Here is a 26,707-nt window from a genome sequence, read left to right on the forward strand (position 1 = left end):
TCTGGCCCTGGCAAGGTAGCTCAGTTGCTTAAGAGCTTCATCCCGATACACCAAGGTTGTAGTTTCAGTCCCTGGTCAGGGAACACACAAAACCAACCAAACAAAACAAAAGATCAAATGATGAATGGGTAAATAAGTGCAACAACAAATCAATGTTTCCCCCTCTCTCAAATCAGTAAATAAAAATAAAACATACTTCCACTGCCTGGACCATAAATATAGCTCAGACTTGCGTAATGAAGAAATACATAGCTATGAATAGCTCTAAAGGTTAAAAACAAAAAGACTTCTTCTGACAAAAGTCATCAAGAATGGCTTCATAGGCCCTGGCCGGTCGGCTCAGTGGTAGAGCGTCAGCCTGGCGTGCGGGAGTCCCGGCCAGGGCACACAGGAGAAGCGCCCATCTGTTTCTCCACCCCTCCCCCTCTCCTTCCTCTCTGTCACTTTCTTCCCCTCCCGCAGCAAGGCTCCATTGGAGCAAGGATGGCCAGGGTGCTGGGGATGGCTCCTTGGCCTCTGCCCCAGGCGCCTCTGGTCACGACAGAGCGACGCCCTGGAGGGGCAGAGCATCGCCCCCTGGTGGGCGTGCCGGGTGGGTCCCGGTCAGGCTCATGCGGGAGTCTGACTGTCTCTCCCCGTTTCCAGCTTCAGAAAAATACAAAAATTAAAATAATAATAATAATAAAATAAAGAATGGCTTCATAGAGAAAATGATGTTTCAGATAGGTCGTGAAGAATAAATAGAATTTCATCAATTGAAGTTGAAAGAGAAAGACCCGCAAACAGAAGAATACAAAAATAAAAGCAGACATTAGAAAATACAACTGAAGAGGAACAACAGTAAATCTCTATGATTAAAACTACTGTTCTTCAAAAGGAGTATGCAGACATGAAAAATGGCAGGACTATTGGTTTTCTTTTTCTTTCTTACCTTTTCTGCTAAATTGTGGTATCTCAGAACTCACAAATGACTCCAACACTCTACCAATTTTTATCATCTATTCAGTATAATTTTGACTTTGAAATATTCTTTCTTTTTAAATTATAAAAAGGCTCTCAGTTTATAAAAAAATCCAAATATGGAAGGGTATGAAGAGAAAAATAAAAGTGTACTTCCCCTGGTATCTAAAGGAAGCCTCCATCAAGTTCTCAGTATATCATTTCAAAATTGGTTATACAAGTATGCATGTGTTCTTTTGGTTTATACAATATTATACATGATGGGATAATTATACACAGTTCTGCACTTTTCTTCAACTCTGGACAAACATTTCCACATCAACACCTACAGAGCCAAATCTTTTTTATTTTATTTATTTTTTGTCTGAAGTGAGAAGCAGGGAGGCAGACTGCGTCTGACCGGGATCCACCCGGCAAGTCCACTAGGGTGTGATGTTCTGCCCATCCGGGGCATTGCTCTGTTGCAACCAGAGCCATTCTGGTGCCTGAGGCAGAGGCCATAGAGCCATCCTCAGCACCAGGGCCATCTTTGCTCCAATGGAGCCTTGGCTGTGGGAGGGGAAGAGAGAGATAAAGAGAAAGAGGAGGTGGGAAGGGTGAAGAAGCAGATGGGTGCTTCTCCTGTGTGCCCCGGACAGGAATCAAACCCAGGATTTCCACACACCGGGCTGCCGCTCTACCGCTATGCAACCAACCAGGGCCAAGCCAAATCATAATAACCAGACCCTAGACATCAGACAATGAAGCTTATCTCCTCTTTTCTATCACAAACAATGCCTTAATCAATACTTATTCTTTCATGTATTTGCACACATTTTGCAATTATATCCATTAATGAATTCTAAACAATGGAACTTCAAAGTAAAAAAAACATGCACTTAAAATTTTAATATTGTCAAAGTACCCTCTAAACCAGTGGTAGTCAACCTGGTCCCTACTACAGCCCACTAGTGGGTGTTCCAGCTTTCATGGTGGGCGGTAGCGGAGCAACCAAAGTATAAATAAAAAGATAGATTTAACTATAGTAAGTTGTTTTATAAAGATTTATTCTGAGCCCTGGCCGGTTGGCTCAGTGGTAGAGCGTCGGCCTAGCGTGCGGAGGACCCGGGTTCGATTCCCGGCCAGGGCACATAGGAGAAGCGCCCATTTGCTTCTCCACCCCTCCGCCGCGCTTTCCTCTCTGTCTCTCTCTTCCCCTCCCGCAGCCAAGGCTCCATTGGAGCAAAAGATGGCCCAGGCGCTGGGCATGGCTCTGTGGCCTCTGCCTCAGGCGCTAGAGTGGCTCTGGTTGCAATATGGTGACGCCCAGGATGGGCAGAGCATCGCCCCCTGGGGGGCAGAGCACCGCCCCTGGTGGGCGTGCCGGGTGGATCCCGGTCGGGCGCATGCGGGAGTCTGTCTGACTGTCTCTCCCCGTTTCCAGCTTCAGAAAAAAGAAAAAAAAAAAAAAAAAGATTTATTCTGCCAAACTTAGCAAAAATCTGACATAAAGTACTTGGTAAGTAATTATTATTATATGCTTTAACTTGCTGTAACTCTGCTTTATAAATTTTATAAAGTATAGTTACTTCCCTACTTTATAAATCACCAATACTGTGGAACCGGTGGGCGGTTAGAAAATTTTACTACTAACAGAGATACAAAAGTGGGTGGTAGGTATAAAAAGGTTGACTACTCCTGCTAAACTATCACACAAATCTATTGGTGAATCTCACCTGACCTGTGGTGGCTCAGTGGATAAAGCATCGACCTGGAATGCTGAGGTCACTGGTTTGAAACTCTGGGCTTGCCTGGTCAAGGCACATATGGGAGTTGCCGTTTCCTGCTCCACCCTGCCCCTGCCTTTCTCAATCTCTCCTCTCTAAAATAAATGAAGTCTTTAAAAAAATTTTTTTAAATCTATTAGTGAATCTGAGTGTACCAGTCAGTTCCCATGACCACCATCACTAATCCAGACTGATGCAACATTCCCATATTTGACACTAGAGTAATATGTGAAAATATGCATCTTATGACAACTATTTTCTTTTTTTTATTCAGTGAAAGGATGGGAAGCAGAGAGACAGTCTCCCACATGCACCCTGACTGGGATCCACCTGGCAAGCCCACTAGGGGGCAATGCCCCGCCCATCTGGGGCATTGCTCCAGTGCTCAGCAATTGAGCTATCCTTAGTGCCCACACTGGGCCAACAACTCGCTTCAATCAAGCCATGGCTGCATGAAGGGGAGGGAGGAGAGGGGGGAGAGAGAGAGGCAGAGAAGTAGAGAAGTGAGGGGGAGAGGGGTGGAGAAGCAGATGGGTACCTCTCCTGTGTGCCCTGACCAGGAATCAAACACAAGACACCCACACGCCAGGCCGACCTTCTACCACTGAACCAACTGGCCAGAGCCTACATCTATTTTACTTTCACAACACTAAAATGTTACATGCTTTTTTCCCTTTCACTAGTGAGTTTTTCAGAGGCTTCATATGTAATGGCTTTGTTATTCCTATGCCTAATATAATGTGTGCTGCATATTCCTGTATTTTAAATTTTTATTTTAATTTCTTTTTTTTTTTTAATTTTTTTTTTATTTTATTTATTCATTTTTAGAGGAGAGAGAGAGACAGAAAGGGAGAGAGAAGAGAGAGAGACAGAGAGAGAGAGAAGGGGGGAGGAGCTGGAAGCATCAACTCCCATATGTGCCTTGACCAGGCAAGCCCAGGGTTTCGAACCAGTGACCTCAGCATTTCCAGGTCAACGCTTTATCCACTGCGCCACCACAGGTCAGGCCTATTTTAATTTCTAATACAGTAAATATTAACATATAAAAAAACAACAAAAGTTCTTTGGGGGTCTTCAATAAGTTAAGAGTGTAAAGAAGTTCTGAGACCAAAATATTTGAGAACACTTGGTCCAGATAATCTTTACTGTCTTAAGAAAAAAAAAGAGCCCTTTGATATTCAGATAACATTCAAAAGGAAACTCAACATATTTACAATATTTAATTCAAGCATTAAATATGTTTCCATTTACTTTGTTGGTTACAACGATAAATGTGAAGTTTCCTTCAATTATATTCTAATTTGCTACTGTTTATATACAGGAAAATTACTCATTACTATATATTAATTTTTTAAAGCCAGCCCTTGAACTAAATCAGCTACTGAATTCTAATACTTTCAGCTGATACTTTAATATTTAATATCTCTAAAAAATTGTAACTTGTGTGTTTTTTTTTGTTTTGTTTCATTTTTCTGAAGCTGAAAACAGGGGGAGAGAGTCAGAAAGACTCCCGCATGCGCCCGACCGGGATCCACCCGGCACGCCCACCATGGGGCGACGCTCTGCCCACCAGGGGGCGATGCTCTGCCCATCCTGGGCGTCGCCATGTTGCGACCAGAGCCACTCCAGCGCCTCAGGCAGAGGCCACAGAGCCATCCCCAGCGCCCGGGCCATCTTTTGCTCCAATGGAGCCTTGGCTGCGGGAGGGGAAGAGAGAGACAGAGAGGAAAGCGCGGCGGAGGGGTGGAGAAGCAAATGGGCGCTTCTCCTGTGTGCCCTGGCCGGGAATCGAACCCGGGTCCTCCGCACGCTAGGCCGACGCTCTACCGCTGAGCCAACCGGCCAGGGCCTGTGTTTTTTCATTTTAATGTTTGTATCCCACTTCACTTTCCTTCTTAAAATATATTACCTAGTAGTTCAGGAACAACATTAAGCAACAAAGCTTTGAGTTGGCATTTTAATCTCATTGTAATTTTGATCTATATCCAGTGTTTGCCATAAAACATGACACTGGGGTGGTTTTTAAAGGTCAGGTTTTTTGAGGTACAATTTACATACAGTAAAATTTACCATTTAAGTAAACACAGCCACAATTAAGATAAAGAACACTTTCTTCACTACAAAAAAGTTCTGTCACATACCCTTCTGGGAAATCTATTGCCCCCAACCACAGGTAATCACTACTTCCTGTCCCTACAGTTTGCATTTTCCAGAATGTCAAATAAATGGGATCATAAAGTATGTAGCCTTTTGAATACGGCTTCTTTCACTTGCTATTAACTAAGATAAATCCATGTTGTTGATCTAGCAGTAATTCATTCATCTTAATGAATTTATTCCATTGTTTCCCACAATCTGTTTTTTCACCAGATGCTAGACATTTAGGTTGCTTACAGTTTTTGGTGATTATGAATACCGTATTTCCCCATGTATTAGACATACCCTTTTTAAAAAATTTGGGCTCTAAAAACTGAGTGTGTCTTATATAATGACTATCAAGTCATTTAAGAAGTATGGCATTTCAAATACCATAGATGGAACTGAGGACAAGGCAATATATGAAGACAGTTATAAGTCATTCAGACACAGATGAGGACAAGCTAATGGATGGGAGCTTTGACAGTGATGAGGAGTTGTATGAATTTTATGATGAATAAAACTTGAGTTCAATAACTTTATGTAATTTTTTTTCAAATTTCAGGCCCCAAAATTAAGGTGAGTCTTATATATGGGAGCGTCTTATACATGGGGAAATATAGTAAGTCACTATAAACATCCACATATGGTTTTTGGGTGAACATTTTCATTTTTCTGGGTAAAGACCTAGGAGTAAAACTGTTGGCTCATATATAGTAATAGTACAGGAAGTCCTGGGTTACAAACAAGGTAAGTTTTGTAGGCTTCAAACTGTGTAAATATTTACATGCATTAAAAGGTAAAAAAAAATATTATGTTAAGACAAACATCTAAGTTGCATTTAATAGGTAAATGTTCCTGTTCCAACTTACCTGCAAATTCAACTTAAGAACAAACCTACAGAACCTCTCATTTGTAACCTAGGGAAGACTGCCTGTATATGTTTAACTGAGTAAGAAATTATCAAATTGTTTTCCAAAGTGGCTGTAGCATCATGCATTCCTACCAATAATGTATGAGAACTCTAATTATGTCACAGTACTGTTTTGAGATACTATAAAAAAATTAGCCTAACCAGGCGGTGGCACAGTGGATAGAGCATCACACTGGGATGCGGAGGACCCAGGTTTGAGACCGTGAGGTCGCCAGCTTGAGCGTGGGCTCATCTGGTTTGTGCAACGCTCACCAGCTTGGACCCAAGGTTGCTGGCTCGAGCAAGGGGTTACTCGGTTTGCTGAAGGCCAACAGTCAAAGTACATATGAGAAAGCAATCAATGAACAACTAAGGTGTCACAACAAAAACTGATGACTGATGCTTCTAAACTCTCTCCATTCCTGTCTGTCTGTCCCTATCTATCCCTCTCTCTGACTCTGTTTAAAAAAAAAAATCTAAATACCACTGATCCATACATACTTTACACTAAAAGTGTCAAAACCTGAAAGGTGTTACATTACATGAAATGACTTTTCTGGCAATTATTAAATCAATCATTTATCTCCTTTGACCTATTAAATATGTGAGCTATTAATAGACTTCTTAATATTGAATGATTCTTGATTCTTAGAATTAACACACTTGGTCATGGTGTATCATGCTTTTTAATTCTACCTGTTAATGTTTTCTTAAAAATTTCTACATCAGTATCCATAAATGAGATGGACTATTTACATATAATACCCTCCACTCCCCTCTTTTTGGGAAGGACAAGTGTATTATACTTGTCACATTAACAGCTTTTTCAAAAGCGTATGAGTACGAGTCAATCATATGACATTCTGGAAGAGGCAAAACTATGGAGACAGTTAAAAGATCAGTTCTTTGTCAGAGGTTTGAGGGGTGGGAGGAATAAACAAACAGCAGAGCACAGAGAAGTTTCATGGCAGTAAAACCACTCTGTATGATACTATAATGACTGATATATCTCATTATACATTTGTCCAAACCCATAGAATGGACAGCACCAAGCATAAACCCTAATGTGAACTATGGGCTTTGGGCAACAATGATGTGTTAATGTTGATTCAGTTACAACAAATGTACCACCTGATACAAATGGTGGTGGTGGGAGATTACGTGTTGGGGATAGGGGGTAGATGGGAACTCTGCCCTTTCAATTCAGTTTTTGGGTTTTTTTGTGTGCATTTTTTCTGAAGCTGGAAACAGGGAGAGACAGGCAGACAGACTCCCGCATGTGCCCGACTGGGATCCACCCGGCACGCCCACCAGGGGCGATGCTCTGCCCATCCTGGGCGTCGCCATGTTGCGACCAGAGCCACTCTAGCGCCTGAGGCAGAGGCCACAGAGCCATCCCCAGCGCCCGGGCCATCTCTGCTCCAATGGAGCCTCGGCTGCAGGAGGGGAAGAGAGAGACAGAGAGGAAGGTGCGGCGGAGGGGTGGAGAAGCAAATGGGCGCTTCTCCTATGTGCCCTGGCCAGGAATCAAACCCGGGTCCTCCGCACGATAGGCCGACGCTCTACCGCTGAGCCAACCGGCCAGGGCCTCCATTCAGTTTTGCTGTGAACCTAAAACTCCTCTAAAAAATAAAATCTATATTTAAGATGTAAGAATGAGCTCAGAGAAATTTAAAATATATAGAAATTAAAATGTCAATAGAAAGGCTGGAAGATAACACTGAAGAAATCTCTTAGGGAACAGAACAAAAACACAAAAACAGAGAAAATAGAAAAGAACATGAAAAGAATAATGTAAGAATCCCAATATCCAAATACACAATCTCCAATGGAGAAAACAATATATTGATGAGGAAGAGATTATCAAAGACACAATGCATCAAATTTAGAATATCCATTCAATAAAACACAACATGGACAAAATTAATAGGATGACAGACCTAGAGAAAATATTTTCTAAGCCCAAAATCAACAGTCCATCCCAGCCTAACCTACACAAGGAACTTCTACCAACCAAAAATAAAGACAGGAAACCCAAAGAAAGATAGACAAAGGACAAAATAAACAATTATCAAAAGGGAAAACCTAAATGGATCCAAAAGATGCTCATACTCATTAGTAATCAGGCAACGTAAATTAAAACAATGAGATACTGCTTTACATCTATCAGACTGTCAAAAATTAGAAAGTTGGATAAAACCAAGTACTGACAAAAATGTGGGCAAAAGAAATTTAATGCACTGCTAGTAGGCACATAAACTAGTTCAATTTTATGAACCAGAAATCCCACTCCTGGGAAGAGAATATCCCAAAGAACTACTCACACAGGTACATAAGGATGGCAAGTAAGAATATATTTACCAGTATATTTGTTGATGCAAGTAAGGCAACTCAGGTTTCAATCAGTCATTCGGAAATGAAAAGTAAAACTCGGTAGATATACACTAGGGAATTCTACATTTTATACACACACACACACACACACACACACACGCGCGCGCGCGCGCGCGCAAAAAAAAACCCAGAGAAAGTCTGCAAAACGATGCTGTTATTAAAAAAGAAACAGGACAAGGTCTGTAACAATACAATTGACCTTTGAACAACAAGGTGTGAAATGCACAGGTCCACTTATACTAGATGGTGAACCTTTTAAGAAAAACCGCCCACTTTTGCAGTGCTGGTCAACGTGGTCCCGCCCACCCAGTAGTGGGCGTTCCAGCTTTCATGGTGGGCCAATCGCTGTGCCGTTTGGTTGCTCTGCTACCGCCCACTATGAAAGCTGGACAGCTAAGGCAAGAGGGACCAGGTTGACCAGCACTGCAAAAGTGGGCAGTTTTTTTTTTGTTTTTTTTTTTTTTAATTTTTTTTATTTATTCATTTTTTTAGAGAGGAGAGGGAGAGATAGAGAAAGAGGAGAGACAGAGAGAGAGAGAGAGAAGAGGGGGAGGAGCTGGAAGCATCAACTCCCATATGTGCCTTGACCAGGCAAGCCCAGGGTTTCGAACCGGCAACCTCAGCATTTCCAGGTCGACGCTTTATCCACTGCGCCACCACAGGTCAGGCAAAAGTGGGCAGTTTTTATAAAAAGGTTCACCATCACGGTACTAACATATATTTCCTTTCAATAAATAATGGTACTATTTCTGATCCGTGGTTGGGAATCTGTAGATGCAGAGGGCCAAATGTATGCACTGCACCTATCTATTCCACTTTATACAGGGGACTTGAGCATCCGTGGATTTTGGTACCCACAGGGAAGGGGACAAGTCCTAGAACCAATCCCCCAAGAATACTGAGGGACAACTAAGTTTTGGGGGAGTCAAAAGTCAGACTTGGATTTTGTAACACACGGTGGTTGGTTCTCCAACCCGAGCTGCTCAAGGATCAACTGGACAGTCATGTGCCACCTAACAATGGGGATACCTTCTGCGAAATGTGATGTTAAGTGAGTCACCGTGTGCAAACATCTTGGAGTGCACTTATACAAACCTACATCGTATAGCCTACTACTGTAATTGCATGTGCTATACTTTTATATGACTGGCAGAGCAGTAGGTTTGTTTAGACCAGCATCACCACAAACATGTGGGCTAAGATGTCATGTCACTAGGTGACAGGAATTTTTCAGCTCTATTATCCTACAGAACAATGGTAGTAATATGCAGTACATCATTGACTGAAATGTCATTAACTGGCACATGATTGTACATAAACTAAATACACATACCCTCTACATATTTTACAGAAATTCATATGCAACCCAGGAATGTATCAAACAGAATGGAGTGGGTGCTTTCTGGAAAGGGTGAGAGAAGTTGGGTTCAAAAATGATAAGTCTGTCAAAAGGTGTCAAGGACTTAAGAAGCATAACCAATTCTCAAACTTATTTTACTGAGAGTCAAAAATTAATAATGAAAGGAGGCCCTGGCCAGCTTAGTAGTAGAGTGTCGGCTTGATGTGTAGATGTCCTGGGCTTGATTTCCAGTCAAGGCACACAGGAGAAGCAACCATCTGCTTCTCCACCCTTCTCCCTCTTCTCACTTTCTCACTCTTCCTCTCCTACAGCCATGCCTCGATTGGTTTGAGTGAGCTGGCTCCCAGCACTGAGGATGGCTGGCTCTAAGGAACCTGTGCCTCAGGTGCTAAAAATAGCTCAGTTGCCGAGCAACATCCATAGATGGGCAGATCACCACCAGTAGGGGGCTTGCCCAGTGGATCCAGTTGCGGTGAATGTGGGAGTCTGTTTCTGTCTCCCCTCTTCTTAAGAAAAAAGAAAAAGAAAAAATGAAAGGAATTTCCCAGAACTAACAGGCATGAATTTCCAGATTGTAAGGTCCATGGAATGCCCTTAAATGAAAAAAAGACCCACATCCAGGTACATCATTATAGAATTAAGGGGTTAAAAATATCTTAAAAGCTTCTAAAGACTGGAGGCACAACAGGATATATAGGTCATATAAAAAAGAAGAATCAGTGTGTTGGCAGGTGGCAGAGTGGATAGAGCATCGACCAGAGCACTGGGGTTGCTGGCTTGATTTAGGAGTTGCCATCTTAATCCTGGGGTTGCTGGCTCAACCCCCAGGGTCACCAGTTCAAACTCCAGACAGGACACATATGAGAAGCAATCAATGGCAGAACTAAGTAGAACTCTTCCTCATCTCTTCCTTTCTCTCAAAAAAAGAATCAGAATGGCTTTGGACTTTAACTGCAACACCAGAATGCTGAAAACAATAGAGTTGTGACTTCCAAAATTTTTAGGCCCAGAATTTTGTACCCAGCCAAATTACTTATAGAATGTTAAGGTAGAATAAAGATTTCTTTCTTTTCTCCCTTCCCCTCCCCTTTCCCTTGCCTTCCGTTTCCTTTGTTTCTTTCTTTAAGAGAGAAAGAGGTAGGCAGGGAGAAAGATGGGAAGCATCAACTCATAGTTGCTTCTCATACGTACCTTGATAGGGAACTCAAGGCCAGCCAGTGACCCCTTGCTCAAGCCAGTGACCTTGGGCTTCAAGCCAGCGACCATAGGATCATTTTGATGACTCCATGCTCAAGGTGGTGAGCCTGTGGTCAAGCCAGATGAGTCCACACTCAAGCCTGTGACCTTGGGATTTCGAACCTGGGACCTCAGCATCCAATGCTCTATCCACTGCGCCACCACCAGTGAGGCAGAATAAGGATTTTTCTCAATTGTGCAAGCTCTCAGAAAGTCTTTACTTTACTTCCCAGTATTCCTCCTCAAGAAGCTAAGAAAATATGAGAATTAAAAAATCCAATAAAAGAGGGGGCAAATAGAATTTTAAGGGTGACAAAAAGAGAAATTCCAGGATAACAACTACGAAGTAGGCCTAGAAAGTAACCAGTCCAGACAGCATTAAAAGGATAGAGGGTTGTGGAACAACTGTCTCAGGAAATGAAAGTGGATAGAGGTGGGAGTAGTAACTCCTGGGACAACAAAATCTGGTTAAGTAAATAAGTGACCTTATAATACACTACATGATTCAGCTGTGAATATTTTAAGTTGTAATACTATAAACAGATTGAATATTATCTTAATAAACACCTGTGATAACTATATTGGGACGATGGGAAAGGCAGTACAGAGAGGCAGAAAAGTCAACTGATAATATCCCAACTGCTGTATCAAGAATAGCAATAGAAAGAAATTATTTGTAAATATGAAAGAGGAAACAACTAAAAGAAAGAAAATGGGAACCTCTAATGTTTAGAGGCTAGGACTGGCAACCATTGCTTTCAGATTTTTTTTTTTTTTTTTTTTTTTGTATTTTTCTTAAGTTAGAAGCAGGGAGGCAGAGAGACAAAAACTCCTGTATGTGCCTGACTGGGATCCACCCAGCAAGCCCACTAGGGGGTGATGCTCTGCCCATCTGAGGCCATTGCTTGGCTGCAAGTGGAGCCATTTTAGCCCTAAGGTGAGGCGATGGAGCCATCCTCAGCGCCCAGGCCAACCTGCTCCAGTGGAGCCTTGCCTGCAGAAGGGGAAGAGAGAGACAGAGAAAGGAGAGGGGGAGGGGTGGAGAAGCAGATGGGCGCTTCTCCTGTGTGCCCTGACCAGGAACCAAACCGGGCTGATGCTCTACCACTGAGTCAACTGGCCAGGACCCCAGATATTACTCTAATTTTTAAAAACTATATATTTTAAGTAGCAAAAAACATGACTAGCCTTTCAGCTTTTATAAATTAAATCTTCACATCATTTCATGATGCTAAACAAACTACACCTAGTTTGTTTTGCTGGAGACACTGGACTGCAAACCAAAACAAAATCAAGCTTTAATAACTGATGTGAACACAGTCCAAAGAGCCCTATGTTTGAATCCAAGCCCCACCACTTACTCTGTGAAGTAGGGCAAGTTACCTAGCCACCCAGCACACATAACCACCTCCTCAAAGTAGTTTTGCAACGGTAATTAAGTGAAAGCACCTGATGCAGTGCTTAGTCCACAAACTGATGTTACAACTTTCTGCATGTCTCTCTGTTCCCTAGCTACAAACCCACATTCTGACCCGAAGCTGCTTTGTTGACCAGAGTATAGAAACCCATGGACAATTCAGCACATATCCCTCCTAACACTGGAAAATCAATGATGATGAGTAAGCCGAATTTTCTTTGTATATGAAGGGCAGCACTACTCTTGTTATGTGGAGGAGATTATCCCCATTATCCACATTCTGGATTACTGCCTGCTTCACAGAACTGTCCTAATTAATCTACCATACTAGGTCAGAACCATTTTATCACTTAGGTCTGTTTTGTAGAATTGGAACATCTTCTTACAAAAAGAAGAAAAATGTACTGTTCCATCAGTCTTCATCCCTGGTCTTTCAGTACAGGGCCTCAAACTTTTCTAATGCAGGCCCTATCTGGTCCCTCTTTGGCCTGGGGCCATCTCCTGAAATAAGAATAGAGTGAAATCAACCCCAATCACCTAATTAGTTTACCATCTCCAATGTTTTCTTCCATTATTATGGCTGAATTCATAATACCCTGCAAAGTAGAGATCTTTAAAACAGAGTAATAGTGAATTATCTTTATCACTAGGGTCAGTTTTCTTTACTTGCATGGCCAAAAGTCTTAACTGATTTTCTACAAAGTATTTATACATACTTCTAAAAACAATCTGACATATAAAAACACAAACATCAAAAATGCATCATTAATTTAATAAACACTATGCTAAAACACCATAAATTGAAAGAATAAGATGTAATCCATACTTTCAAATTAAAGAGAAAAGATAAAGAGATAATCAAGAGCAATAGGGAACAAAGAAAACAGCTGAGGAGTCAATTGAAAGCAGCAGTTCTCAACCTGTGGGTCGCGACCCCGGCGGGGGTCCAATGACCAAAACACAGGGGTCACCTAAAGCCATCGGAAAATACATATTTATTATACAATACATTTTTAAATAAAATATGTATTTCCGATGGGTTGCGACTCACAGGTTGAGAACCACTGATTGAAAGCAATTCCAGACTATGTGGTATAATCTTAACACCGCTGAGATTAAGAAAAATTACAAAAACTGGACCCATCTCTGAGCTTCCTGACAGCCAAAGTATAAAGAGAAACAGGATGGCTTACAAAATACAAATGATCTAGGTAAAAGCAATCACTTGTTAAAAATAAAAAAATAGGAAAAGTCCTGGCGTGTGGGGGACCCGGGTTCGATTCCCGGCCAGGGCACATAGGAGAAGCGCCCATTTGCTTCTCCACCCCCCCCCACCCCCTCCTTCCTCTCTGTCTCTCTCTTCCCCTCCCGCAGCCAAGGCTCCATTGGAGCAAATATGGCCCGGGCGCTGGGGATGGCTCCTTGGCCTCTGCCCCAGGCGCTAGAGTGGCTCTGGTCACGGCAGAACGACGCCCCGGAGGGGCAGAGCATCGCCCCCTGGTGGGCAGAGCGTCGCCCCTGGTGGGCGTGCCAGGTGGATCCCGGGCGCATGCGGGAGTCTGACTGACTGTCTCTCCCCGTTTCCAGCTTCAGAAAAATACAAAAAAAAAAAGGAAAAGAAAAAGGCCTATCACTGGGGTCTTTAAAAAATCATCTCTAAGGTCTCTACTTTACTAAAATTAATAAATAAATTAGAAATAGTGTCTTAGCAATAAATTTTTTTCATGTTGCCTTTTCTTATCCTAGATAAAGATCTAGGTGCATAACATTAAATCACAGCTCTTCTATGATTTGACGAAACTTCTATGAGGACCTAAAGTAACAAAATGCAAGTATACTGACCTTGGGTGAGGCATTTATTTCTGCCATTTAATTTACTCTAGGTTTTTATAAATGTTATGTTTTGTTTCCCTATTAGACTGTAAACTCACGGACTAGGTTGTTTAATTCTATTTGAACTTCCTTTGCTATTTATTTAGTACTTTACAGTTTCTGCTAAATTTTAATGGCCGATAAAATGTCACGTAGTATTTATATTCAACATTTGTCTTGCCCACTACACTATAAATTCCATGAGGACAGAAAGAGTGTCTTCATCATGTCTATATACCCAGTCTTGAGGCACACGATCACTCAATAAGTATTTGCTGAATGAATGGATTAAATATAGAAAACAAAACCAAGAAATATGAAAGAGGAGAAATAATTCTTAGAATGGCAGTAACTTTGTTTTTTGTTCTTTTATTTTTTATTCATTTTAGAAAGGAGAGAGAGAGAAGGGGGGAGGAGCAGGAAGCATCAACTCCCATATGTGCCTTGACCAGGCAAGCCCAGGGTTTCGAACCGGCGACCTCAGCATTTCCAGGTCGACACTTTATCCACTGCGCCACCACAGGTCAGGCCAGAATGGCAGTAACTTTGGGTTCTTAAAGCTGGTTCCAACAGGAATTGGATGACTTTACCTAAATTACTAACCTTCAAATCTGTAGAACAGTAAAAATTAATAGAATATCTACTTCAGAGTTACTGTAAGCATTTAATGTTTTAATATACATTAGTTAGCATAATACCTGGAAAGGACTTCAATATATGTTAATTCCTTTACTTTCACGCTAGTCCTAAATCTTAAAATCAGGTATTACACATAAAACAGTCCCTTCCTAGAATAATTATTATAGTAAAAATACAAGAGTTCATTCTCACTTTCCTTTGAAAAGTTAAGATTTTATCTCTTCAATCTTTAAAATGTAGGGGGGATAACTTGTGAATTACTTTCAAAATATTACAAATGCAAAAACATATTAAGGAAAAAAACAATGTCGAGCATGATACCTGAAGCAACAATAGGGAGGAAAAATCACTTACTCATCTACTGCTAAGAAATATTGTTGAAGAGATTATTACAGGAAAACAAGGATTGAAAAAGTAGTATTATCTAACAGTATGTTCTATAAAAAACACTTCAAATTGTATATGCTAAATGTAAACCTTAAAAACCAATGACTGTGAAATCTCCCTCTTAAAAGTGGAACATTAAATACTTTCATTCAAACCTAAAACATTCCTTCACGAGGACTTCCCTGATTCCGACCATCCTTCCCTTTTCTCTTCCCATTCTGAGCTTGAGACTTCGCCGATTCCCTCGAATCACTACGGAACACACGCAACGTGCAGACGAAATCCTGTCATTCCTATAATTACCACACCCCTGTCAGCCGCTCCAGGCCCACGTTGTTATGACATCGGTAAACTGCAGCCGTCCGTCTCCACCCCCGTCGGCCTCCACCGCCCCATCTCCCTCCAAATCACCGGCTCCCGCTCGGGCCGTAACTTGCGAATTCCCGAGACGGTCCCTCGCGCCCGGGTCAGGGTTTTTACACTCCGCCCCCCCCCCACACACACACACACGCTGTTTCCCGCCTCAGTCACAGCACTCCGCGCTGCCCACCGCCGCCCCCCACCCGCTCGCGCCGGGTCGCGGAGCCTCCTCTCCGCCCCGCCGCCCGGGCGCCCCGCAGCCTCGGCGCCGCTTCCAGCCCCGCCGCCCCGCCCCGCCTCAACCGGCGCGTTCCCTACGGCGATCACACCAGCGAACCCCACCCCCACCCTCCCCTCCGCCAGTCGCGCGGCCGTTAGGACAGCCGGGCTCGTGACGCACAGACCCGCTGCGAACGCCCGGGCCCGGGAACCCGAGGTCAAGCACGGCGGGAGCCGGCCCTTGCCCCGGGACCTCTCCCGGGTCCCGCCGAGGACTGCCGGATCCGCCGGCGGGAGGGGGAGGGGCCGGGGCCGCGGGGCTCCCGCACTCACCAGGCTAACGGCCACCGTTCCCGGTGCCACTGTTGGGTGCGCCGCTGGCTCGCTCGCCGGCCCGCCGTACCTATCGCGCACACAGCCTCAACAAGCCAACTCGCACCTCGGCGGCGCACAGCAGGCCTCGCAGTCCGACGCCGCGCACCCAGCACCGAGACCCAGCTCAGCCGGCGTTCGCAGTGCGTCTGCGCGCGGGGGCCGGCCCACGCGCCTGCGCACGTCACTCCGCTGCTCTGCTGTAGAGACTGCAGGGAGATGTAGTTTTTCAGTGGTATTTCGCTGGCTCCCCAATGGTTATCCTCGAACCAGTTGAAGAGTCGTGGGTGAGGGAGAAGATCTCGCTGAGAAGGTTCGCAGTATGGCAAAGGACGTGGTGTCGTGCTGGGGTGACAATGAAATCGCGCTTCTTAGGTTGAATTGGAAGGTTAGGTCTACAAACCTCTCTTCGTAGCCCCTCCAGGCGGATAGATCCTCGCTCACCTCTGTCTGTAGTCTCTAACAACGTTGGTACCAAATACACATTTATTGAATGTAGGGCGGCGTGAATGAAGGCTGACGGAGTATAAGAGAAGCGTTAAAAGTCAGTGCCTCATGTCTAAGCCATTCACAATGCAGCACGTTTGAGGTAGCTAATAGTTATTCCTTTTTTTAGTTCTCTCCCATCCCCTTTGCCTGATAACGTATGAGGACTATCAAAAATCATTAAAAACTGAAACACAAATACTTGTTTTACTTTCTATTGGTGCCCTCAAACGAAAATTTGGGGCAAATAATTGTTACTGTTAAATTTGATGGCGTGTGTGTGTGTGTGTGTGTGTGTGTGTGTGTGTGTGTGAATTCTTATTGAGCAGTGGCTTCAAAAGAAGAAAGACTGAAGGCAGACAAGCAGAGGTCAAGAAACAAAGTCTAACGGGTGACATTTTAAAACACCCTCTCAGAAGCAAGATGAAAGATATGCGGTAGCTTAATACATTTGTAAGGATAAGAGAGAGGATCACATTATCTGAATCCTAGGCTATACAATGTTAATATGTCCTGGACCTCTCTTTCTGCAGCATCAGTATTCCCTATTGATGGTGTGTTTTCTAGGATCAGAGTTGAGTTTGAGCAAGGGAGCTAGGGAAAAGGAAAGTGTTTTAAGGGACAGACTTAGGAGCAAGTAAGCCTGACCACAGTAAATCTAAGGACAGATGACATTATTCCAGTCAGGAGCTGAGATTATTCAGAGATGGACTTTAGTCTTCGTGAAAACTAGTTTATTTACAGTTCACCCTTACTCCTAGCTAGGGTATCCCTTGAGGACCCCAGCTGTAAAGAGTAGTATGAACAGAGTACTTTAAAATGGAACCAGAACTGTCATCCCTGAGGAACTGCCTTGCACATCTTATGCCTCAAACCTATGAAATGTTAAAGCAGGAAAAAATAACCTTTGGTTTGGGCCTAAAGCAACCTGTGTCCCAAAGAACTGTTTGCAAGATTAACAAGAAAGCAGATATTATTTCTAGCAGACTGATGGCTGCCAGACTGAAAAATTTAAAACTGTTTGGATTTAGTATCACTGTTATCTTCACCAATAGAAATGACTGCCTTCTTTTGATGTAATTGTTCCCCTTGTTTTCTCATAAATACCCCTGGCCTTTGTCTTTAATTGGAACACTATTTCAGTTTCTGTCTAAATTAGTGATTCCTGAATAGCTATTCTTTGATCTTAAATAAATACTTGTTGCCTCTCGCTTTGAAAGACATTTTATTTTTAGGTAAACACAAGCAAAAGTCTGGTGTATTTACTAAAGCCTCTCTTCCTCAGCCAGGCCTCTTAAGCCTGATGAGACAGCCAAAAGCTTTATTCAGTCACTGCTTACTGAATTAGCAATCACCTCAGGCTGAAAAAGGATGGTAAATTCTGGCTCATCTCTTAAGGCTCCCTTTTCTGCCAGATCTTAGACCAGACCCATAAATTCTTATTGCCATGGTAGCAGCTGAATGCCTTAATGTTTTTTCTATTTTGTCCAGTTGTTCTAGTGGTGAATTTGTTCAAGACAATACTAGTAGGCCATTACTGAAAGAGAATTCATATATATATATATATATATATATATATATATCTTTTATTTTAAAATGTTATACCATGCATGGTGTTTTATTAGCTAATGTCTAACTATATCTTTTTGTATTTTGAGAAATTTTAAAACTATAAAACAATCATTCTGCCATTATAAACAATGCTGCTATATACATTCTTGTACCTGTATATCTTCATGTGTACAGGGAAACTGCTAGATCCTAGGACATTGCATCTTTAACTTTATTCGATGTGGTAGGCAGAATTCTAAGATGGCCCCATGATGGAAGATGATTTGACTTTGGGGTGATGGGCAAACAATGCAATACAGATCATGTATCATAGAAATGTATAATTGAAACCTATATGATCCTATTGACCAAAGTCATCCCAATAAATGTAACAATACAATAAAATGGCCCTTTGATCTTTGCCCTCCTGGTGTTGCTGTGTATAACCCCTACCACGCTAATGTGGGTGGGACCTTTGACTTTAGCCAACAGAATGTGGCAACAAGGATGTGATGTCACTCCTATGATCACATTTCAAATGTAAGTATCTTAGCCTGAAGCTAGATACTCTCCTGCTGGCCTTGAAGAAGTGAGCTGTCAGGATGTGAAGTGCCTACAGAGAGGGTCACATGGCAGAAAACTGGATGGCCACTAGGACCTGAGTACAGCCTCTACGAGACAACCAGTAAGAAGCCAGAGACCTCTGATTTACAACCACAAGGAAATAAATTCTGTCAACAACCTGACAAAACTTGGAAGTAGACTCTTCCCCAGTCAAACCTCCAGATGAGAAGATGATTTGACTTATACGTTGATTGCTTATATGTTTATATAGCCATACATATAAAGATGGCTATATACTTATATCTTGTAAGACCCTGAACAGAAGAACCAGCTAAACTGTACCTGGACTCCTGGCCTGAAGAAACTGAGGGATAGTAAATATGTTTTAGGACACTAGGTTTCTAGTGCTTTGTTACACAGCAACAGAAAACAAATATACCTGATATGGCTGGATTATTCACAAAATGGTTGTACCAATTTATACTCTATAAGAAGTATATAAGATTCTTTTTTCTAAGCATCTTTGCTAACATTTGGAAATGTCTGACTTATTTTTGTCAATCTGATGTGTGTAAAAATAAATAATATATAATATAGTAATTACATACATGTTATTACTTTGACTTAAAAACATGAAAAATTGGTACTAACAAAATTATATATTCTGTTATATCTATTTTCTATTGCATAAATGCTATTACATAAACAAAATAGCAATAGGACTAGTTAAAAATGGCAACTAGTAATAATAGGACAAATTAAATGGTATGTGTGAGAAAAATATAACAATATTTTTATGTTTCTGTACTCATTTTTAAAGAATGTAAATACAATAGAACTAATTAAGTGTATTACCTATATTAAATTAAACAATGTAATGATATGTTTCTGTCCCATGATACAGTAAGATATTTTTATTATTTCTGTTTCCTCTACTTCTCTGAACTGCCTGGAGCCTTTAGGACATCTTTCTCTTTTTCTTTGTAATGGTAAAACTAAATACAGTCAAATATAAAATTAATTTTGACTTGCAGCTCTGTTCTTCTGCACATTGCACCAATTCCCATTGTTGATGCTAACAATGTCAAGCTAAATATTTTCTCATCAAAAGTGTTTGAGCATAGCCTGACCAGATGGTGGTGCAGTGCATAGAGCACTGGCCTAGGACGCTGAGGACTCAGGTTCAAAACCCCAAGGTTGCTCACTTGAATGCAGGCTCATCTGACTTTAACGTTGGCTCATCAGTGCTTGAGCATGAGATTATAGACACGACCCCATGGTTGCTGGCTTGAAGCCCAAGGTAGCTGTCTCAAGCAAGGGGTTACTTGGTCTGCTGAAGGCCCGCGGTCAAGGCACATATGAGAAAGCAATCAATGAATAACTAAGGTGCTGCAACTATGAATTGATGCTTCTCATCTCTCTGTCTCTCTCTCACTAAAAAAAAGAAATGTTTGAGTATAGAATACTTAGGATTTTATTTACTAGCATAGCAAATTTTTAAACTTATTGAAATTCATTTCCAGCTCTCCAAAATGTCCACTTATGGTGTATCTACAGACTAATTTCGGTAAACCAACAGTTGGTTAATCAAGTCTTTTGCATTGATAAATGAACCATGCAGGCTTTCTATATCTAAAATGCCCATCGTTTTAAAACACTCTGAATCTGCCCTGGCCGGTCCCTGGCCGGTTGGCTCAGTGGTAGAGCGTCGGCCTGGAGTGCTGAAGTCCCAGGTTCGATTCCCAGCCAGGGCACACAGGAGAAGCGCCCATCTACTTCTCCGCCCCTCCCCCTCTCCTTCCTCTCTGTCTCTCTCTTCCCCTCCTGCAGCCAAGGCTCCATTGGAGCAAAAGATGGCCCGGGCGCTGGGGATGGCTCCTTGGCCTCTGCCCCAGGCGCTAGAGTGGCTCTGGTCGCGACAGAGTGACGCCCCGGATGGGCAGAGCATTGCCCCCTGGTGGGCGTGCCGGGTGGATCCCGGTGGGGAGCATGCGGGAGTCTGTCTGACTGCCTCCCCATTTCCAGCTTCAGAAAAATACAAAAAAAAAAAAAAAAAAAATCAGTAAATCTTAAAAAATAAAAAAATTAAAAAAATAAAACACTCTGAAGCACATAGTATGTCATTAAGTTAAACCTCTTTTCCCTGGGATAAATGATTTTAAAGACTAGAGTTAATTTGAACTTGTGAAACTGAATTAAGAATCCAACTAAGTTCACAGTTTCAGTAAATAAATTTTTAAAAAAATTTTAATTTAATTTACTGAGGTGACATTGGTTAATAAAATTAGATTGATTTCAGGGGTACAATTCATCTATACATCATCTATATGTTGTATTGCGTGTTCATCACCCCAAGTGAAATCTTCCATCACAGTGTGTCTCACCATTTATCCTCACCCCAGAAAGTTCTCTTTCACTTGGTTACCTTTTTATAAGAACATATTTAAGTTCTGTATAAGTCTTATTTTCAAAACTTAGCCTTTTCTTTCTGTTGAAGTTTTTGTCACAATCTACGTATAACACTGAATAACTCAGATGCAGATGTCGTTCCTTTTCTAGACTCCTTATGTCCTCTTCAAAGATTTTTAGACAGTTTTGAAGAACCAACAAGTTTATTTCTGTCTTATTGTAATCTTTCTCTCTAATCTCATCTACAACATATTTCCAAATTGGAAAGATGTTCATCTTATTCCACATTTGAAATATGATTTTATGGCATGCCAACATTTTAACTTCTTTTCTATGGCTGGTAACAATGATAGCCATCTTGTAGGCACATGTTTGAGGAAGCTATCTCCCTCCATTTGCATAAAGTAAAAAATTTCATTAAATGCATCTTCACATTGTGAGGAAACTAAAATGACCAAACACTTCATTATGAAAACCTTCTTATCAGAGCTAATCAAACCACAACACTCTTCACAGTGTTCTGAATAAGCTGTTTACCAGACAAGATCCTTTCATATTCTTTGGTAAGAAGTTTAGAGACTGAATAGAATTTGTCAAAATTAACATTTTCACTGAAAGCAGATGAATGAGTCAAGTCTACTTTGTCTTTGGACAAGATATGCATTGTGGTTTCATTCAAATCTAAATAGATATTAAGAAGAAAAAATTTTTTAAGTGAGAGGAGGGGAAACAGAGAGACAGACTCCCACATGTGTCCCCACCGGGATCCACCTGGCAAGCCCCCTACTGAATGCGCTGCCCACTTAGGGCTGTTGCTCTGCAACTGGACTATTTTTAGCACCTGAGGAAGAAGCTTCGCGGAGCCATCCTCAGCACCCGGGGCCACCTCACTCAAATCAATCAAGTCATGGCTCTGGGAGAGGAATAGAGAGAGAGAGAGAGAAAGAGAGAAGGGGGAAGGGTGGAGAAGCAGATGGTTGCTTTTCCTGTGTGGCCTGACCAGGAATCTAACCCGGACATCCACATGCCAGGCAGATGCTCTACCACTGAACCAAATGGCCAGGACCCAAAAAGACAATTTTTAACTTCATTTTTCAAGTCAAATGATCTTAAGAGCTAAGGGGAACTTTTTTTTTTTTTTGAGTCAGGAAATGTAACCTTACTCAGTTCCATAGATCAGTCAAAGGCACAATATAATAATTCATGTTGGTTTATGTGTTATGCCTAAGAAAATTCAGCAGCCACTATTTTCAACTGAGCATGGATGTCTTTTGAGGAAAAAAAAATCTTTTGTCTATCTCATTCTAGATTTAGAAATTTCCATCTCCTTATGTGCTTTCACACCCCCTTCTCCACCATACCAATCCCAAATTCTTCTCTGTGTATTGTACAGTACGTTCTGTTTTTGTTATTTACTATCCCAATCCAGTTATATTGTCTTTCTGTCTATCATTAATATTACACAGTCATTGAAGTAACATTGCACATCTTTTTCAGTGCTCTTTGGGCCATGTTGTTGGTATTATAATTATTCTCATTTTCATTACCTTAACTCTAAGGTGACCAACTTTTTTACAATGAAAAGGAGGACAAAAATAAATTGAAGAAAACAATATCATAAATAAGTGAAACATTTTATTCATTGCAACAATAATATACTATAATGTGATAAATGCATAATAAAAGCATTTGTAATATTTTATATTGTAATTATGCTTACATGTCTATTACTTTTTATAATAATTGTAAGAAAAAAGTACTCATTTAGATACAAATACATCACATCACACTCAATGGATCGACTTTGCATCAATCGAATACAGACATTTACAGATTAGTCTTCCAATATCAAAAAGGAGAACATGTAGGAGGACACTTTTTGAGAGAGGATGGAACTTACAAAAGAAGGACTGTCCTCTCTATTTTTTTTTTATTCATTTTAGAGAGGAGAGACAGAGAGAGAGAGGAGAGACAGAGAGAGAGAAGGGGGAGGAGCTGGAAGCATCAACTCCCATATGTGCCTTGACCAGGCAAGCCCAGGGTTTCGAACCGGCGACCTCAGCATTTCCAGGTCGATGCTTTATCCACTGCGCCACCACAGGTCAGGCAGGACTGTCCTCTCTAAAGGAGGATGATTGGTCACCTTATTAACTCATAATATATGGACACCATATTCACAATGTTAAAAAAATTCAATTTAGCCTGACCTGTGGTGGCGCAGTGGATAAACCGTCGACCTGGAAATGCCGAGGTTGCCGGTTCGAAACCCTGGGCTTGCCTGGTCAAGGCACATATGGGAGTTGATGCTTCCAGCTCCTCCCCCTGTCTCTCTTTCCTCTCTCTCTCTCTCCCCCTCTTTCTCTCCTCTCTAAAATGAATAAATAAAAAAAAAAAATTAAAAAAAAAATTCAATTTATACGAGGCACAGGGGTTAATCCACATGCAAAGTCAAAGGTGGGCTGGTAATGTTTATGATTACAATGCAATTAAATTGCACGCTTAGGTCACATTCTTCAGAAGGATGCAACAATGGATGATCATTACTATGAATTGCAAATCATGGGCATCAATATCATTGGTTGGGGGAAAAAAAGAACAATGATGTGAATATGGAAGGCAAATAATTTATGCTATCTACATTTGACACTAAAAGCAGTGTTGCTTTCAGCCCCTATTTTGGGGGGCAGTTATGGATTTATAGTTTTCCCCCAACCTTCCACACCCATCACAGAAGACAAGGAATTTTTGTGTGTGTGTCCTGAGAGGATTGCCCAGGATGTGGGGATTTCAGTGCTAAAAACTGGAAGGTCAGGAAAATCAGGATAGTTGGTCACTCTTTCCCACTTGTACTGCCAGATGTATCCCCTTCATCTAGCCAGTACACCCATTCCCCTACTTGGTGTCGATGCTGGCTGATAACTCTCAGCTGCTCTTCTCCAAAGAATTGCAGGCCTAACAGAGACCAGCTTGCTAAAGGCTCCTACTCCCACCCCAAGGACAGTCCTAGGCTAATAACTGCCAACCCTTGCTATAGTGTGGAACTTATTCTAATGGTACAATTTGTGCTATGGATCTTCCCCCTGGAATAAGAGTAAAGCTAGTCATTGCTGAGACCACACTCTTGCTAGCTTCCCCCTGCCTGTGCTGTCTCCTTATTTCCATATTCTTGAGAGCACTCTCCCAATAAGTCACTTGAGCAAGAATCCCCATCTCAGGCTCTGCTTCTAGGGAACCTGCCCTGGGACACAATCCAAATGTACTGTTTTCCATTTCTTTAACCAGTTAGCCAAGACTACTTACTGAGATTAGTCCATTGTTTTGCCAGTGATCTACATTTTACTTCTGCCATTCATATAAAAACACATATTCAGTGCTCTATATTAAGAAAAGTATGAATAGAGTCACATGATACTTAGAAAATAAAAAGAAGAACCAGTGAGCAAAAATGCATATATCAAGTAGCTGTTTTGACTTGAACGTGGAAATTTGAATAAGAAATCAATTGTATTCTTCATCCCACAAATTCTGACTTCTAAATGGTACTTAGTTTCTAATTGCAAATACTTGCTGGAAATTTTTAAATGCACCATAAAAATATTGACATCATAAAACCTGCAATGTGAAAATGTGGATTATAAGTATTGCATATTTATATAATTTATATAGTTTATATAATTTTTGACTTGGGAGATACATGTATCTTGAATATATATCTATACATTTTTTTGCGAGAGAGAGACAGGAAGGGATATGAGAAGCATCAACTCATAGCTGTGTCACTTTAGTTGTTCATTGATTGCTTCTCATCTGTGCCTTGATGTAGGAGAGTGGAAGTGAGGGCGGGGGGGGGGGGTGCTCAAGCCGAGCCAGTGACCCCTTGTTTAAGCCAATGAGCTTGGCTTCAAGTCAGCAACCTTGGGCTTCAAGCCAGCAACCTTTGCACTCAAACCAGCGACCATGGGATCATTTCAGTGATCCCATGCTCAAGCTGGTGAGCCTGAGCTCAAGCCAGATGAGCCCACACTCAAGCTGGTGACCTTAGAGTTTCAAATGTGGGACCTCAGCATCTTGGGTCGATGCTCTATCCACTGTGTCATCACCGGTCAAGCATATATTCATACATTTTTATGTATCATATACATTCAATATATAGAGAGAGATACATATACAGGGTGGGGGAAAAGTAAGTTTACAATTGTTCATATGGATAATAATATAACATTAATAAATAATAATACAAGAAAAAACTCTGTTGCATATACCTACAACTGTCAACTTACTTTTGCCCCACCCTGTATACTGTATATCTTGAATATATATATATATATATATATATATATATATATATATATTCAAGATATGTATATTCTCAAGTTTCTATATTAACACAGGTCTGTTTGGGAGCTTTTTATTTTATTCAGTTGATCTGTTTGTCTATCTAGATGTACACCAATAATGCACTGAAAATGCTATAATTGTTGTAGATCAAGTCAATAACTTTGGCTCTTCTTGGGCCTTTTTATTTAATATGGATGGAATTTTACAATTATTTCATCAATTTTTATGAAGAAAATATGGCATGATTTTGATTGAAATTGCATTAAATGATAAGATGAATTTTCGGAGAATAGACAACTCTCTTGATTGGAGTTTTCCTCTGGATGAGGATATAGGATAGCTTTCCATCTATTTAGGTTTTCTTTATTATCTTGCCATCACATTTTGTAATTTCTGTTCATGAATTTTTATAATTGTTTTATTAAACTTATTTCTAGTTACCTTATTTTTGTTGTTGCTATTGTAATGGTAAGAGGGCATTACATTTACTGTTTCTCATATATAAGAGTGAAATTGATTTATGTATAATTTAGTAATTCTAATTATTTGTCTCCAGATTTTCTTAAATTTTCTGTAGATAATCACATTTTCTGTGATTAATGACATTTTATTTCTCTATTTCAGTCATTTTTCTGTTGTTGTTGTTTACTGTGTTTGACAGATGCTCTAACTTATTGCTAAATATAAATTATATAAGTGGTACAGGCAGCATCCACTGTCTTATTTCTGATTTTTTAGAGAATCATTCTAATGTTTTACCACAAAATATGATGCTTACTTTAGGTGTCTGGTAGATATCCTTTTATGAACTGTTTATTAAATGATTTTTCTCTATGTGTTGAAATGAGCATACCCTTTAATATAAATATTTATATATAGTTAATCCTTAACAACATGGGTTTGAACTGTGTGGGGCCACTTATGTGCAGATATTTTTCAATAAATACCTAAAATGTGTTCCATCCACAGTAGGGAGTCTGCACAAGTGGAAGACCAACTATAAGCATTGATCTAGGGCACTGTATATAGGAGATTTGAGCAAACACGGATTTTGGTATCCATGGGGTTTTGGAACCAATACCCTGTGCATACTGAATGACAACTTAAGTCTTTGGGGAGTCAAGTTATATGTGGGTTTTCAACTCTGTCTGGAAACTGGTACTCCTCACCCCCTAGTTATGTTTATATGATGAGTTACATTAATAGATTTTTAGAAGTTAAATTCTTTGCTTTTCTGAGATAAACCCAAATTGACCGTGATTTATTTATTTATACAGAGCCACATTATATTTGTTATTATTTGATTAGGATTTGTGCTTCTATTTACA

The 26,707-nt window shown here is 41.0% G+C and overlaps 2 protein-coding genes and 1 non-coding gene across 4 annotated transcripts in view; 1 reads left to right on the forward strand and 2 right to left on the reverse strand.

The window, feature by feature from the left end:
- Nucleotides 1–16,170, reverse strand: part of KPNA1 (karyopherin subunit alpha 1) — an 83,544-nt gene extending 67,374 nt beyond the window's left edge. The window contains exon 1 of one of the 2 annotated variants that reach the window (XM_066241783.1): nt 16,063–16,170. The gene's annotated coding sequence lies outside the window, so the exon portion shown is untranslated. Of the gene's footprint in view, nt 1–15,992 lie in introns of both variants that reach the window. The other variant, XM_066241781.1, reaches the window with a different exon arrangement.
- The window catches only part of LOC136312241 (protein mono-ADP-ribosyltransferase PARP15-like), a 328,256-nt gene that overhangs the window by 176,640 nt on the left and 124,909 nt on the right, over nt 1–26,707 (forward strand). The window lies entirely within an intron of this gene.
- Nucleotides 7,288–7,363, reverse strand: TRNAD-AUC (transfer RNA aspartic acid (anticodon AUC)). The gene has a single exon. It is a non-coding gene; the product is annotated as a tRNA-Asp (tRNA).

Source organism: Saccopteryx bilineata, chromosome 8 (genome assembly GCF_036850765.1).
Source record: "Saccopteryx bilineata isolate mSacBil1 chromosome 8, mSacBil1_pri_phased_curated, whole genome shotgun sequence".
Taxonomy (NCBI): domain Eukaryota; kingdom Metazoa; phylum Chordata; class Mammalia; order Chiroptera; family Emballonuridae; genus Saccopteryx; species Saccopteryx bilineata.